Source organism: Mauremys reevesii, linkage group 1 (genome assembly GCF_016161935.1).
Source record: "Mauremys reevesii isolate NIE-2019 linkage group 1, ASM1616193v1, whole genome shotgun sequence".
Taxonomy (NCBI): Eukaryota; Metazoa; Chordata; order Testudines; family Geoemydidae; genus Mauremys; species Mauremys reevesii.
The window spans coordinates 234,599,010-234,611,087 of record NC_052623.1 but is presented as its reverse complement, the minus strand read 5'-3'; positions in this window follow the sequence as shown (position 1 = coordinate 234,611,087).

Sequence of the window (12,078 nt, the reverse complement as noted above, 5' to 3'; positions counted from 1 at the left end):
TTCGGCTTGGAAAAGAGATTACTGAGGGAGGATATGATAGTGGTTTATAAAATCATGACTGGTGTGGAGAAAGTGAATAAGGTTAAGGAAATGTTATTTACTCCTTCACATACCACAAGAACCAGAGATAATCCAATGAAATTAATAGGCAGTAGGTTTAAAACAAACAAAAGGAAGTACTTCTTCACAAAATGCACAATCAAGCTGTGCAACTCTTTGCCAGAGGATGTTGTGAAGGCCAAAACTATAACAGGGTTCAAAAAAGAACTAGATAAGTTCATGGAGGACAGGTCCCACAATGGCTATTAGACGGTCAGAGATGCGTTCAGTGTCCCTAGCCAGAAGGTGGGAGTGGATGACGGGGATGACTCACTTGATGTTGCCTGCTCTGTTCATTCCCTCTGAAGCACCTGGCATTGGCCACTCTTGGAAGCCAGGATATTGGGCTAGATGGACATTGGTCTGACCCAGTATGGCTGTTCTTATGTTCTTGAAGTGCTTTGATGCAACATCTATGGATGAAAAGTTAAATGTAATGTAATGTTTTGCTGTTAAAAATAAATAAGACAAGCTGAATCAGAAATGGGGGTAAAACAGATATAAACAGTTTGAATAGTCTGAACAAAAACATTTAGATAATGGGAGAGAGAATGCATAAAAGATGCATGCAGCTATAAAAGAAAAAATACAGAATGGCGGGGGAGAGAAAGTGTAAGGAAAATGTCCTTGGGGGAGAGGGGTGGTTTAGGAAGTTTTGTTTATTTAACATTTTCTATCTCTAAAGAGAGGGGAAAAAATGAGTTTTTCCTAGCATTTGTGGAGTGGGCAATATCCTCTATCTTATCCCACCCCTTTCTGGATCTCACACCCTTTGCATACCACATATCACTCTCACTTCTGTTGGAAAAATTGAGAGAGATGTTGGCTGACTTCAAGTGAGTTCATCAGTGGACCCATAGTACCATATGTGCCCAAGTGAGAGCACTGAGGAGTGGAGAAGAGAAGGTCAAAAATACAGGGGTAAAGAAGCTGGGGCCGTTTCCCACATTGTCCCCCTTCCCATCCACTTCTGTACTCTGCCTACATTTCCAGCCTTGCCTACCCATTTGTCAAATTCTCATATAATCATCAAGATGGCTTCTTCCACAGGCTTTCATGGTGCAATTATCCCGAGCTCATCTGCAAGACCCATTCCTCTTATAGATCCAATTCTAACATACTGCTTACAGTGAATCAAGTTGATTGGTATATAAATTGAGTATTGCTGCTCCCCTTCCTCTGATCTCCACCTCTGTGTCTGTCCTTAAATGTGTAAGTTCAGTAGCAAAGAAACTGCCCCTTCTTTGTCAAAGTTTTTCATTTGAAATGCCTTTTTTTATGAAAAAGCATTAAAGTGGAAATTTCTGCACTAAATGTACATTTTCAAATAATGTTTTCATGTTTTCATTAACCCACTTCCTTTCCCTCCCCACCCCATCCCCAGCATTTTTCAACTTTAAGGTTTTTTTTTATTTTTAGGGTCGTTCTTCCCCCCCATCCCACCAACAAAAACAGAGAACTTTTGAAGAAACATCTCAACTGAAACATTTTTTTACCTATTTTCATCAAATTTTTCACTGGAACAAAAAGCATTTCCCAGCTAGCTCTATTGGAATGTACTGGGCATTTTGTGGGCTCTGCCTTAAATAAAGAGTAACAGTGTGGGAAAGCCCCACTTCCTCCTAGTAATAACTTTCTGATTTCACTAACATCTGTGAGAAATATCATTCCAGAAGCTACTCAAAGCCTGGCAGCTAGGCCAGCATATTTGACCATTTAATTTTTACCATTTAAGAATGGCAGACTGTGTGTATGTAACATTAGGAGTCACCAGATAGTGTCATACATTTTGTTTATATGAAACTGTGAAGGAGTTATGTTTTGGAAAGGCGCTTATTGCCAGCTGTGGTGCAGTTCTTTCTAGACACTGACTATATTGCCAGAAAAGTCTGTTCTGCCTGAGTGTGTCTCTCAGACTGATACTACTTCCTTAGGTGTAGTGCTGCTGCCTACTCTACAAGCTGTAGTCGCACAAGCAAGAAGATATTACATGTTGCCAAAACATTACAAGGGAGTCTATATGTTATAGCTGTTACCCCTACTCTGTGTCTGTCTTATCTGTTTGGATTGTACGCTCTTTGAGGCAGGGAGGCTCAGCTGTTCTGTTTATGTAGTGCCTAGTGCAATAAGGACTCCATCTCCGTTGGGCCATAGGCACAGCTTTAATCGACGTGATTCATTTTATCTGCATGTATTTTAAAATTCTACTTAAAAAAAAAATCTTCCCAAAACATATTCAGAAGCCATGGCCTAGTCAACTATTTAACATGAACTGAATGTGTGTAAGTAAAAAGAGAATACGTTTTCCCTCAGTCTGTATATTCTGCATTGCCAGTATGCCAGTGTGGAGTCATTCAGTGTAATAGAGAACTCCAGGGGTTAACACATGTATTTTGATATCAGAACAGGCTTTCATTATATTTTCTTTCGTTCTTTATTTCCCACCCCCCGTTTGGAGCTTTAAGCTTTCTAGTTAAGCTATTGTGGTGGCTGTTAAACAGGTGCGTGCTTTACAGAGGGCCTTATTCTGTGGCTTCCATTGCAGTCTGTGGCCTTCTGAACTCCCCTTTGCTTCCTCCTTCCCCCTCAATAATTTTTTATGAATGATAGCTTTTCAACACCCTGGGAAAAGCTTGTTGGGAAAAACACTCTTCATGGGGTGCAGTCAAATCCTACACATTTCTTCAAGGGAATTTTATGAAAGAAGTAGCACTGTGCTGCAGGTATGACGTATGTTTGGAGCCTTTCTCCTCCTCCTCTCCTGCCTTTATGATTCACTGTGATAAATTTTCTTTTTTATTAATGCCAACAGACTGTCTGTCTCTCTGCAGGTGCTTCTCAATTAAACTCTAGTTTGTTTAAAAACTTGAGGCTTGTTTAGCTGATCCCCTGTTGAGAGTTGTCAGATCCCAGGATAGGTGACAAAAATAGACTGTTGGAGCTTTAGTGTTGTATTGAAAATACTATTCTTCCAGCTGGCAAAGGGCAGTGACACCTCTTATAGCAAATCTGTAATGTTTGAGAAGCTCTGGGTGGAATGCTTGGGAGTTGTAGCTTGCAGTTTGGAGCTTTGTTTAATTTGCCTCTGGGAGGATTATTTGTTTGTTTTCATCCCCTTCAGTGCAGTAAAAAGAGATGTTCATTTATTAAAGCTTGCTTATTCTTAAAAATCCTCTCTCTCTTATTAGTAGCCTAGAGTTGTATCTAAGAAATAAATTAAGACTGCAAAAAGGGGCTTTTTATATGCAAATCAAGCTTTATTTTGTTTTACTGGGAAAAATTTACTGTCAGTGGAGATTGAGTCCTGTTTGTGATTTTTTTTTTTAACAGAAAAAAGGGAGGGAGGGGAAATTTACTTTTGGGTGATCTGATTTTTATCCCGCCCTCCAAAATATGTATTTTTAGCATTTTGAACACATGTAATGTCTGGAAAACTTTTTAGATATTGCTTACCACAGCATTTTATATAACTGTAGAGGGTGGACTGGATGACTCAGGGGACTGATAATTGGATATGGAGCCTTTTCACCTCCAAGTCACTGGTTTCAATCTAACCCAAGTTGCTAGCGACCTAGTGGTTACCCTCAGATGGCTGTTTAGTGGCCTATCTGAAGTGACTTGGTGGTCTCAGTCCAGCTCTGAGCAAACGGCTGTCCACATCACAGAAACCACCATCACAGTTAGTAATAATTAGCAGCCTTGTTGGCAGTATTGGTGGTGAGGCTAAGAATTGAACTGGCCACTGAACTATCTTCTTGCTCTAGAGGTGGTCTCTCCAAAATGGAGTTGAGGCATACCGCTATCAAGGTATTGCAGCAGAAACTTGTGTTTGACCCTGTCTGGTCTGTACATGTTTTGTGGGTTTAAAAAAAAGTTTCTTCCTCGTTGTCAGTCTGGCACCCGTTCCTGTTTGTCCTTCTTTCTTCCCTGTAATCTGTTCTTCTCTGTGTTCTGTGGCCCTTACCTCACGTGAGGGGGTGGGACTTTCATTAGTGCCTATCAATCCTAGTTATCAGATAGGCTGGTATCTTTACACCAATACTAAATACATTTAGAAGAGATTTTATTATTATTATTATTATTTTACCTGCTGCCCCATTTGTAGTTAAGGTTGCTGCAAAACAATGTCTATTCTAGCCTGCTGTTTTTACACAAACAACTTTTTGGGTTGACACTTTCCATGTTTAGTCTCTGCTGGAAGATTAATTTTTTTGTGGAACTTTAAATACATGTGACTGTTTTGGAGGTGTGAATGTTTAAAACAAAAAAGAATTTTTTTGTTTTTACCTTGTATTAAATAACCCTGCAGGAATCACTATAACTAAAACATGGCTGAACTTCAAAATTACATCCAGATCAGTACATAGCTGCATCTGTAGGCCCAGAAAGAGTCCTACAGATATTAATAGGCCTCTGCACCCAGGTGGAAACGTCTGTCGGCAACAATCCAGTTGCAGGATCAGGGCCTTTGTAGGTAAGTAGGCTGTAAAGAACATGATTTGCTACATTTGAAAAAAAATTGCCTTGAAATATGGGACTGCTCATGCATAGTTGGAAAAAAAAATCCTACTTAAAGGAACAATGTGGACACCAATCTAGCCCAAATTTAGATTTTTTTTGTAAAAAAGTCGCTTTTACCAAACTAAGCCCAAAAGTCTCTGAATTTTTTTAAGTTTCAATGAAAACAGCATTTTGTAAAGAAACACCCATATCCCTGCAGTATTTGGGTATGTCTACACTACAAAATTAGGTTGAATTTATAGAAGTCATTTTTTTAGAAATCATTTTTATACAGTCGATTGTGTGTGTTCCCACACAAAATGCTCTAAGTGCATTAAGTCAGCGGACTGCGTCCACAGTACCGAGGCTAGCGTTGACTTCCGGAGCGTTGCACTGTGGGTAGCTCTGGGTAGCTATCCCACAGTTCCTGCAGTCTCCGCTGCCCATTGGGATTCTGGGTTGAGAGCCCAATGCCTGATGGGGCAAAAACAGTGTCACGGGTGGTTCTGGGTACATGTTGTCAGGCACCTGCTCGCTCCCTCCCTCCGTGAAAGCAACAGCAGACAATCGTTTTGCGTTTTTTTTGCTGGGTTACCTGAGCAGACGCCATACCAGGGCAAGCGTGGAACCCACTCAGTTCATCGTCACTGTACGTCTCCTGGGTTCTGGCAGACATTGGACTGCATTGCTACACAGCAGCAGCTCATTACCTTTTGGCAGCAGATGGCGCATTACGATTGGTAGCCATCGTCATCATATTCCTGGGTGCTCTTTTAGCCGACCTCGGTGAGATCGGTCAGGGGCACGTGGGCAGACATGGGAGTGACTCAGCCAGGTCATTCCCATCTTCTGCTGAGCACCCAGGAGATGATGATGGCTTGCAGTTGTACTGCACTGTCTGGTGCCAAAAGATAGATGGATCAAAACAAGAAATTGACCCGATTTGTTTTGTGACATCAATGGCCTGCTAAACCCAGGGGTTTGAGTTCAATCCTTTAGGGGACCATTCTGTGTAACAGTTGTTTGTGTTTCTACTTGATGCAAAGCCACCCCTTTTGTTGATTTTAATTGCCTGTAAGCCATGTTGTCAGTCGCCCGTCCCTCCGTCAGAGCAATGGCAGACAATTGTTTCATGCAAAACTAGGCGAGGAGGTGATGGCAGCACGGTGACGAGAGGGACATGGTCATAGACTTCTCACAAAGTACGGGCCGCGCAATGTGCCCCAGCAATGTGCACATCATGCTGATGAGCTCTGCAAACATGCTGGCCAAACAGGAAATGAAATTCAAAAGTTCGCGGGCCTTTTCCTGTGTATCTGGACAGTGCATCTGAGTTGAGAGCGCTGTCCAGAGCGGTCACAATGGAGCACTCTGGGATAGCTCCCGGAGGCCAATACTGTCGAATTGCATCCACACTATCCCAAATTCGACCCTGCAAGGCCGATTTCACCACTAATCCTCTTGTCAGAGGTGGAGTAAAGAAATAGATTTAAAGAGCCCTTTAAGTTGAAAAAAAGGGCTCCGTCATGTGGACGGGTCCAGGCTTAAATCGAGGTAACGCTGCTAAATTCAACCTAAAGTCGTAGAGTAGACCAGGCCCTTGGGGCCCAAATATGAAAAGTGAAACTAACTATAAACAAAGGTGACTTTTCATTGGCTAGCTTGAGAGAAATACCAGTGGTTCTCAGACCTTTGTTTTGGTGACTCCTTTCACACAGCAAGCCTCTGAGTGCAACCCCCCTTATAAATTAAAAACACACTTTTTTATATTGAGCGCTATTATAAATGCTGGAGGCGAAGCGGGCTTTGTGAGTGGAGGCTGACAGCTTGTGACCCCCATGTAATAACCTCACAACCCCCTGAGGGACCACAACCCCCAGTTTGAGAACCACTGGATTAGGCAAATTCAGTTTATAACATCTTCAGAGAGGTACCATATACTAGTGCCAGAGATGGTTCTCATAATAGTTCACACTAGATTCTCCAGAGGCCAACAGACCAAGACAGGACTTTTGGATAAACAGCCTGAGTTTAAATGGACTCAGGGCCTTCATCCTGATCCTGCAGACAGGAGCTTCTGTCCAAGGGAGATGGAGGCAATCCTTAGAGAAGGTCTGGAAAGACTGTCATCAACCAGAGCCCTTGTGGAGATCAGGGAGGGGGAGTGATCTCTGATAAGTTTATTAGCATGCTTGTAGGTTATTTTATTGTTTTAATATGTTTTCTCTATCACGCTTTTATGTTACCAATACATGTGCTTGCTTAGAAAGAACTGTGTGGTAACTTAAAACCATGGATAATTATGCTGTTTATAGCCTCTGAGGAGAAAAGAAAATCAGGCCTGTTTAGGCAGTATGACTTCCTTCCTTACAGTGTAGGCAGGGCTGGGAGGGGAGACTCAAGAGAGGTGACAGCTGGGAGCCTAGAGTGGGTCCCCTGGCTGAACCACAGAGGGGAAATACAGGTGCAGTTACCCTGAACTGTGACAAATGTCATAAAGGGGGAAAAGTAAAGTGGATTTTTGACACTTCCAGTTTTTGTAATCTAAGCCCGTGGTGGCCAAACTGTGGCTCATAAACCACATGCGGCTCTTTTACTGTTGAAGTGCAGCTCGCAGAGCTTCCCCATTTCCCCCATTCTCCATCTACCAGACTGGGGAGGATGAGCTCAAGACCTCTGTCCTGCAGCGGAGTGATAGGGTTGGGGCTTATGCCAGGTAGGGAAGGGGGTCTCAGGGCTCCAGCCCCACATGGAGCATTTGCCGGGGCTCAGGGCTTCAGCAGGAGCGGGGCTGAAGCCCTAAGTCCCATCAGGTGCCTCCCGCAGGGTTGAAGCCCCAGCAGGCATGTCCCGGCTCTTGAACTTCTGAAGATTGTCATATGTGGCTCAGATAGCCAGTAAGTTTGGCCACCCCTGATCTTGGGTATTGGTAGCAGAATAAAGAAATATCTTTAAAGTGTATGATTTATAATTTGACAGTTGCCTTTTAAGATATTGATGTAGTCTCATTACGTCAGCACACAGATGTGGGGGTGGCACACATGTAAGGCAGTTAGTGGCTTGATTATATAGTTACAGGAGTATTCAGGCTCAGTCATTCACGTCGAGGCAAACTGAAAGCTCGAAAGTCGTAATAGCATCAGAACAAAAGGTGGTGGCCGGGTGTTCCCGGGGGGAAAAGTGGGAGAACTGGAGAGGAGGATGGACTATAGTGAGTAGGGGGCACAATTTGGGAAGAAAAAGAAGAAACAGCCTTCCCTGGGAACACTTTAGGACAACACTTTATGGATGAGGGACAACAGAGAACCTAGGGAGAGGCGATGGGAGAACTTTTGGGATAGGGGAAATGAGGCTCTTTGCGGGGGGGGGGGGAAGAAGTAAAGGTAGATCTTTGGGGGGGAGGGGGAATGAGTCAAAGAGAGAGGATGTAAGGGGGAAAGGAGAAGGGTGATTCTATGGGGACGGCATGGGGATAATGTGTGGCTTTGGGGAAAGGCAGGAAATACTAGAGGAGATTAATAAGGATGTGAGGGAGAAGGACATTGGGAGGTGACTGAAAGGGAATGTATTAAGATGTAGAGCTCTCCAAGGGCTTGGACAAGGAGAGGAGTCTGGAGGAAAGAAGGAGATTTAGAAGTAAACTAAAGGGCAAACTCAGTGCACACTCTGAAAAATGCTGCCAGGAAGCACATGACTGGAGCCATGGTCTTGTAGAATCAATGGGACTTCACATGGTAATGGGTTCAGATCGCAGGATTGGGGGGGGTTTAGATTATAAGATTTTCAGGACAGGGATCATATCTCATGATATTTTAATGCTTGGGGTTGATGATGCTGGGGGTGAGTATCTCAAATATCTATTTTATCTAATCTAATCTAAATAAAGCCCCCTGGCTGAAACTAAGCCAATCTAGGATACTTACACTTTTTAATGCCTCCTCACACTTGGTCTCCTTTCAGTGCCTCACAGTCACTGGTTTTTCCCTGTCTTCTCATCAATCCCTAGGGAGGATGAGGAGCTCACAGAGGATGTTCTAAGGTTGCTTAGATCAGAGGGCAATGTAAACGGTAGGAAGAAGGTGGGAGAATGCCACAGGCAGGAAGGCAGTGCTCTCAAATTGGAAGCAGGACCAGTGCAAATAAGCAGTGAGGCAAGGATACAGGTGATAACCTCCTGTCTTTCCTGCCTTTTGTGGGTGATTTGAGCTTGGCCCAGAATGCTCCTTTCCAAGACACCAAGCTGAAAGTGGAGGGCTTGTGGAACCCTGCATTGCCAGATAGCCAGGGCAGCCTGGAAAACCACACCGGTAGAGGTAATTATTTTTCACAAGCTGGAGATACAGAATTAAATCTAGGTTGTTTTGAGGTGGTTGTGTCAGCAGAGTAACAGAGACGCTGCCGATCTTGAATTAGGTACATCAAGGGAAGAGTTTCACTGTGGTACAGTATAACACGGGCAGAAGGAGCAATTTGAACTAGCAAGGCTGATTCTAGTGCTAAAGTTGTTAAGGATCTTCAAGCAAATCCCAGTCCCCACCATTTTTCCTTATCCCTGTTTAAAGTATGACCAAATACGGATTTTGAACTTAGTATTGTAACCGCAGAATGACGTGCAATCATAAATGGAAACCAATATCCTTCTTTCCTTCCACTTAAAATAATTTTTGTCAAACCATGAATCAAACTTCCTCTGTAACTTGCCATTTATTGGAATAAAATGTCATAAATGTATACAAATCCCCCTGGAAAAATAAACAGTGAAAAAATACAAGTGTTTGAGTTGGCAATTCCAGCACAGTAATGATTTCATATGTAAAATTATCAAGTGAATGTTATGATTTTATCCTTGCTTTATTTACATAGTTTGTTTTCGGAAACTTTATTCTGCATCTCTTGTCTTTAGGATAATATGCGATACAAAACTACTGGAGGTAGAAAATTAAGAGCCAGTTTCTTAGCTGGTGTAAGTTGGCATAGTTTACTGAAATCAATGGAGCTACTGATTTATACCAACTGAGGATCTTTCCCTATATCTGCAACCACGCAGCCCTCTCCTTAATCGGATAAAATTTTCAGTGGAAATTTCCAATAGAAGATTTACCAATCAAGGGCTTCAGGGAAGGACCCTTAGTAATAATCTTATCAGAGTAGGTATGCTAAGAACAATCTAAATGAGATGCTTAGGAAATGAAGGTAGCAGTAGGTATGCAGTGTAAGGATGGTTAATTTCTAACGAGCTTTTCCTCTCAACGGTAAGAGAAGAGGTGAATTGCTAGATGCTCTACCAACTGTTTGAACCCTCTTTTGGACGAACCTTCAAATATCTTAAAAGCTTTTGTGTGATGTGTTGATATCAACCGTTAACTGAGAAGTTACATCTGGCAATTAAATGTCAATACCTGACAATAAATTCAGAGCACTGCACCAGTCTTTAAAGTTCTGTGCTTGAAATATTGGCACTAGTGTCATATCTATAGACTTTTTTTCTTTGTTATGATCTACACAACAGAAAAGGACCCACATCTGTCTGTTTACACCACCCTTGAAATTTCTGCAGGCAATCAAAAAAGTCAACCACAAATAAGTGCCTGATAACCAACATACTGTTCAGAGAGCCACTCACCCACCTGCCATTGCAGATTCTTCTGCGAGTGCTTGCTCATGTCCATTCCATGTTAGGTTTGTGAGCGCTGTTCCCTCACTGGTATCAGTACGGCTGGCTCTAGCACCCTCTGAAGTCACGTACATATGTGCCAGTACAAGAGGCGCCACCAGCCCTGTGCCCTCTCAGTTCCTTCTTACTGCCCATGATGGTTGCTGAAACGATCCTTCTTGTTGTGGCAAGGCTTCTTTCCCATTGGTTTGGACTCTTCTCTGTTCATATTTTGTGTAGTTAGTGTATATAGTTCCTAGTTAGAGGTAGTGTACATAGCTGTGCAAATAGTTGTCCTGTCACTGAGAGACTTTTCATCTCAGGGGCTGGGCATGCCCCAGTCCCTGGGCTTCAACCCTTCAACCCTTGTGCCTCTTGCTGATACCAGTGGGTGACCCGCACTCTAGCTGTCTAAAGTGTCTGGGGAAAACTCACATTAAAGATGAGCATCAGATCTGCAGGGACTTTAGACCTCGCACTTGGAAGGACAGGGGCATTTGGCTAAGGCCATTCTCATGAAGACTTCCCCCAGACCAGTCTCAGAGCCATGCCACTCCAGATCAACACCGAGCACTTCAGTATCCATGCAGCACGCTCCCTGGCACCGTGCTCTCCATCTCTGATGTCAAGGAAGAAGCATAAGAAGCAGCGCACCGAGAGGGTGCTCTTCAGTGCAGAAGAGGGACAAGCGGGGAGTGACCAACATAGTGAGACCCATATTGGGCCACACATCCTTCCCCGAGGCACGGATGGCACCACCATCTCCACCTAGAGCACTGAGTCTGCTTCGGGACCCACTGTCTCTCAGAAGCAGCTGTAGTGCCAGGCATCGGATGGTTCTCTGAACCTGGAGACTTTCCAAGTAGCAAAGGACCTGCTGTCTCTCCCAATCTAATTGACTCCACAAGAACCTCCACAAGTCAAGCCAACAAGGGACAGGAGAGAGCAAGGAGTGTTGAGTTTCTTCCCAGCTCTGGCCACCTCGGCACCATCTTGGGACAAATCCTCCATGATCATGACATAGTGGTCACTGACCTGCTGCCAGTCCCCAGATCCCCAGCACCACCTAGAAGCAGAAGTAAGTACTGCTCCACCATGGTCTCTAAGGGAAGAAATCCTCCTCAGAGTACAAGTACCCAGTCTATGCTCCACCAGACTTTTTACCAGCCCTCCTGCCAGCACTTGGCCAGGGGCCACTGGCCGACGCAGTGGCTGTACTGGAATCCCTGGGGTTTTCCCCCGGCATGGGGCCCTCCTTCCCACCACTCCTGCATGGTGGGTTCAGAAAGGCAGGCTACTGGCCTTTCCCGTTCAGCACCAGAAACCAACTCCGATACCAACCTCAGTGCTGACGTCTAGGAGGTGGCCTCAATGGATGTGGTGGAAGCAGAGAAAGAGGAGGAAGCCCCACTCTGGTGCAAGTCACCTCCTCATACCCAGATGATGTGGGTGCAGGACCAAGTAACCTGCTCCCTTAGGATGATTTCAGGGCCCACCAGGATCTCCTGAAAAGAATTGCCATGAACCTGGGCCTGGAAGTTGAGGAGCTTAAGGAGTCAGCACACAGCCTGATCAATATCCTGGCTGCAACTGCTTCCTCCAGAGTGGCCTGGCCCATCAATCAAGTGGTGATGGGATCCATCAAAAGGCTGTGGCAGACTCCTCCTTCTCTGCCCTGCCCCCACCTCAAAGAGGGCAGAGAAGAAATACTATGTACTGGCAAGTTGGGTTCAAATACCTTTATTCCCATCCCCTCTCCCCCCAGGGTCCCTGGTAGTATTGGCAGCAAATGAGCAGGGCAGGTAGGGGCAGTTGAGCACTACCTT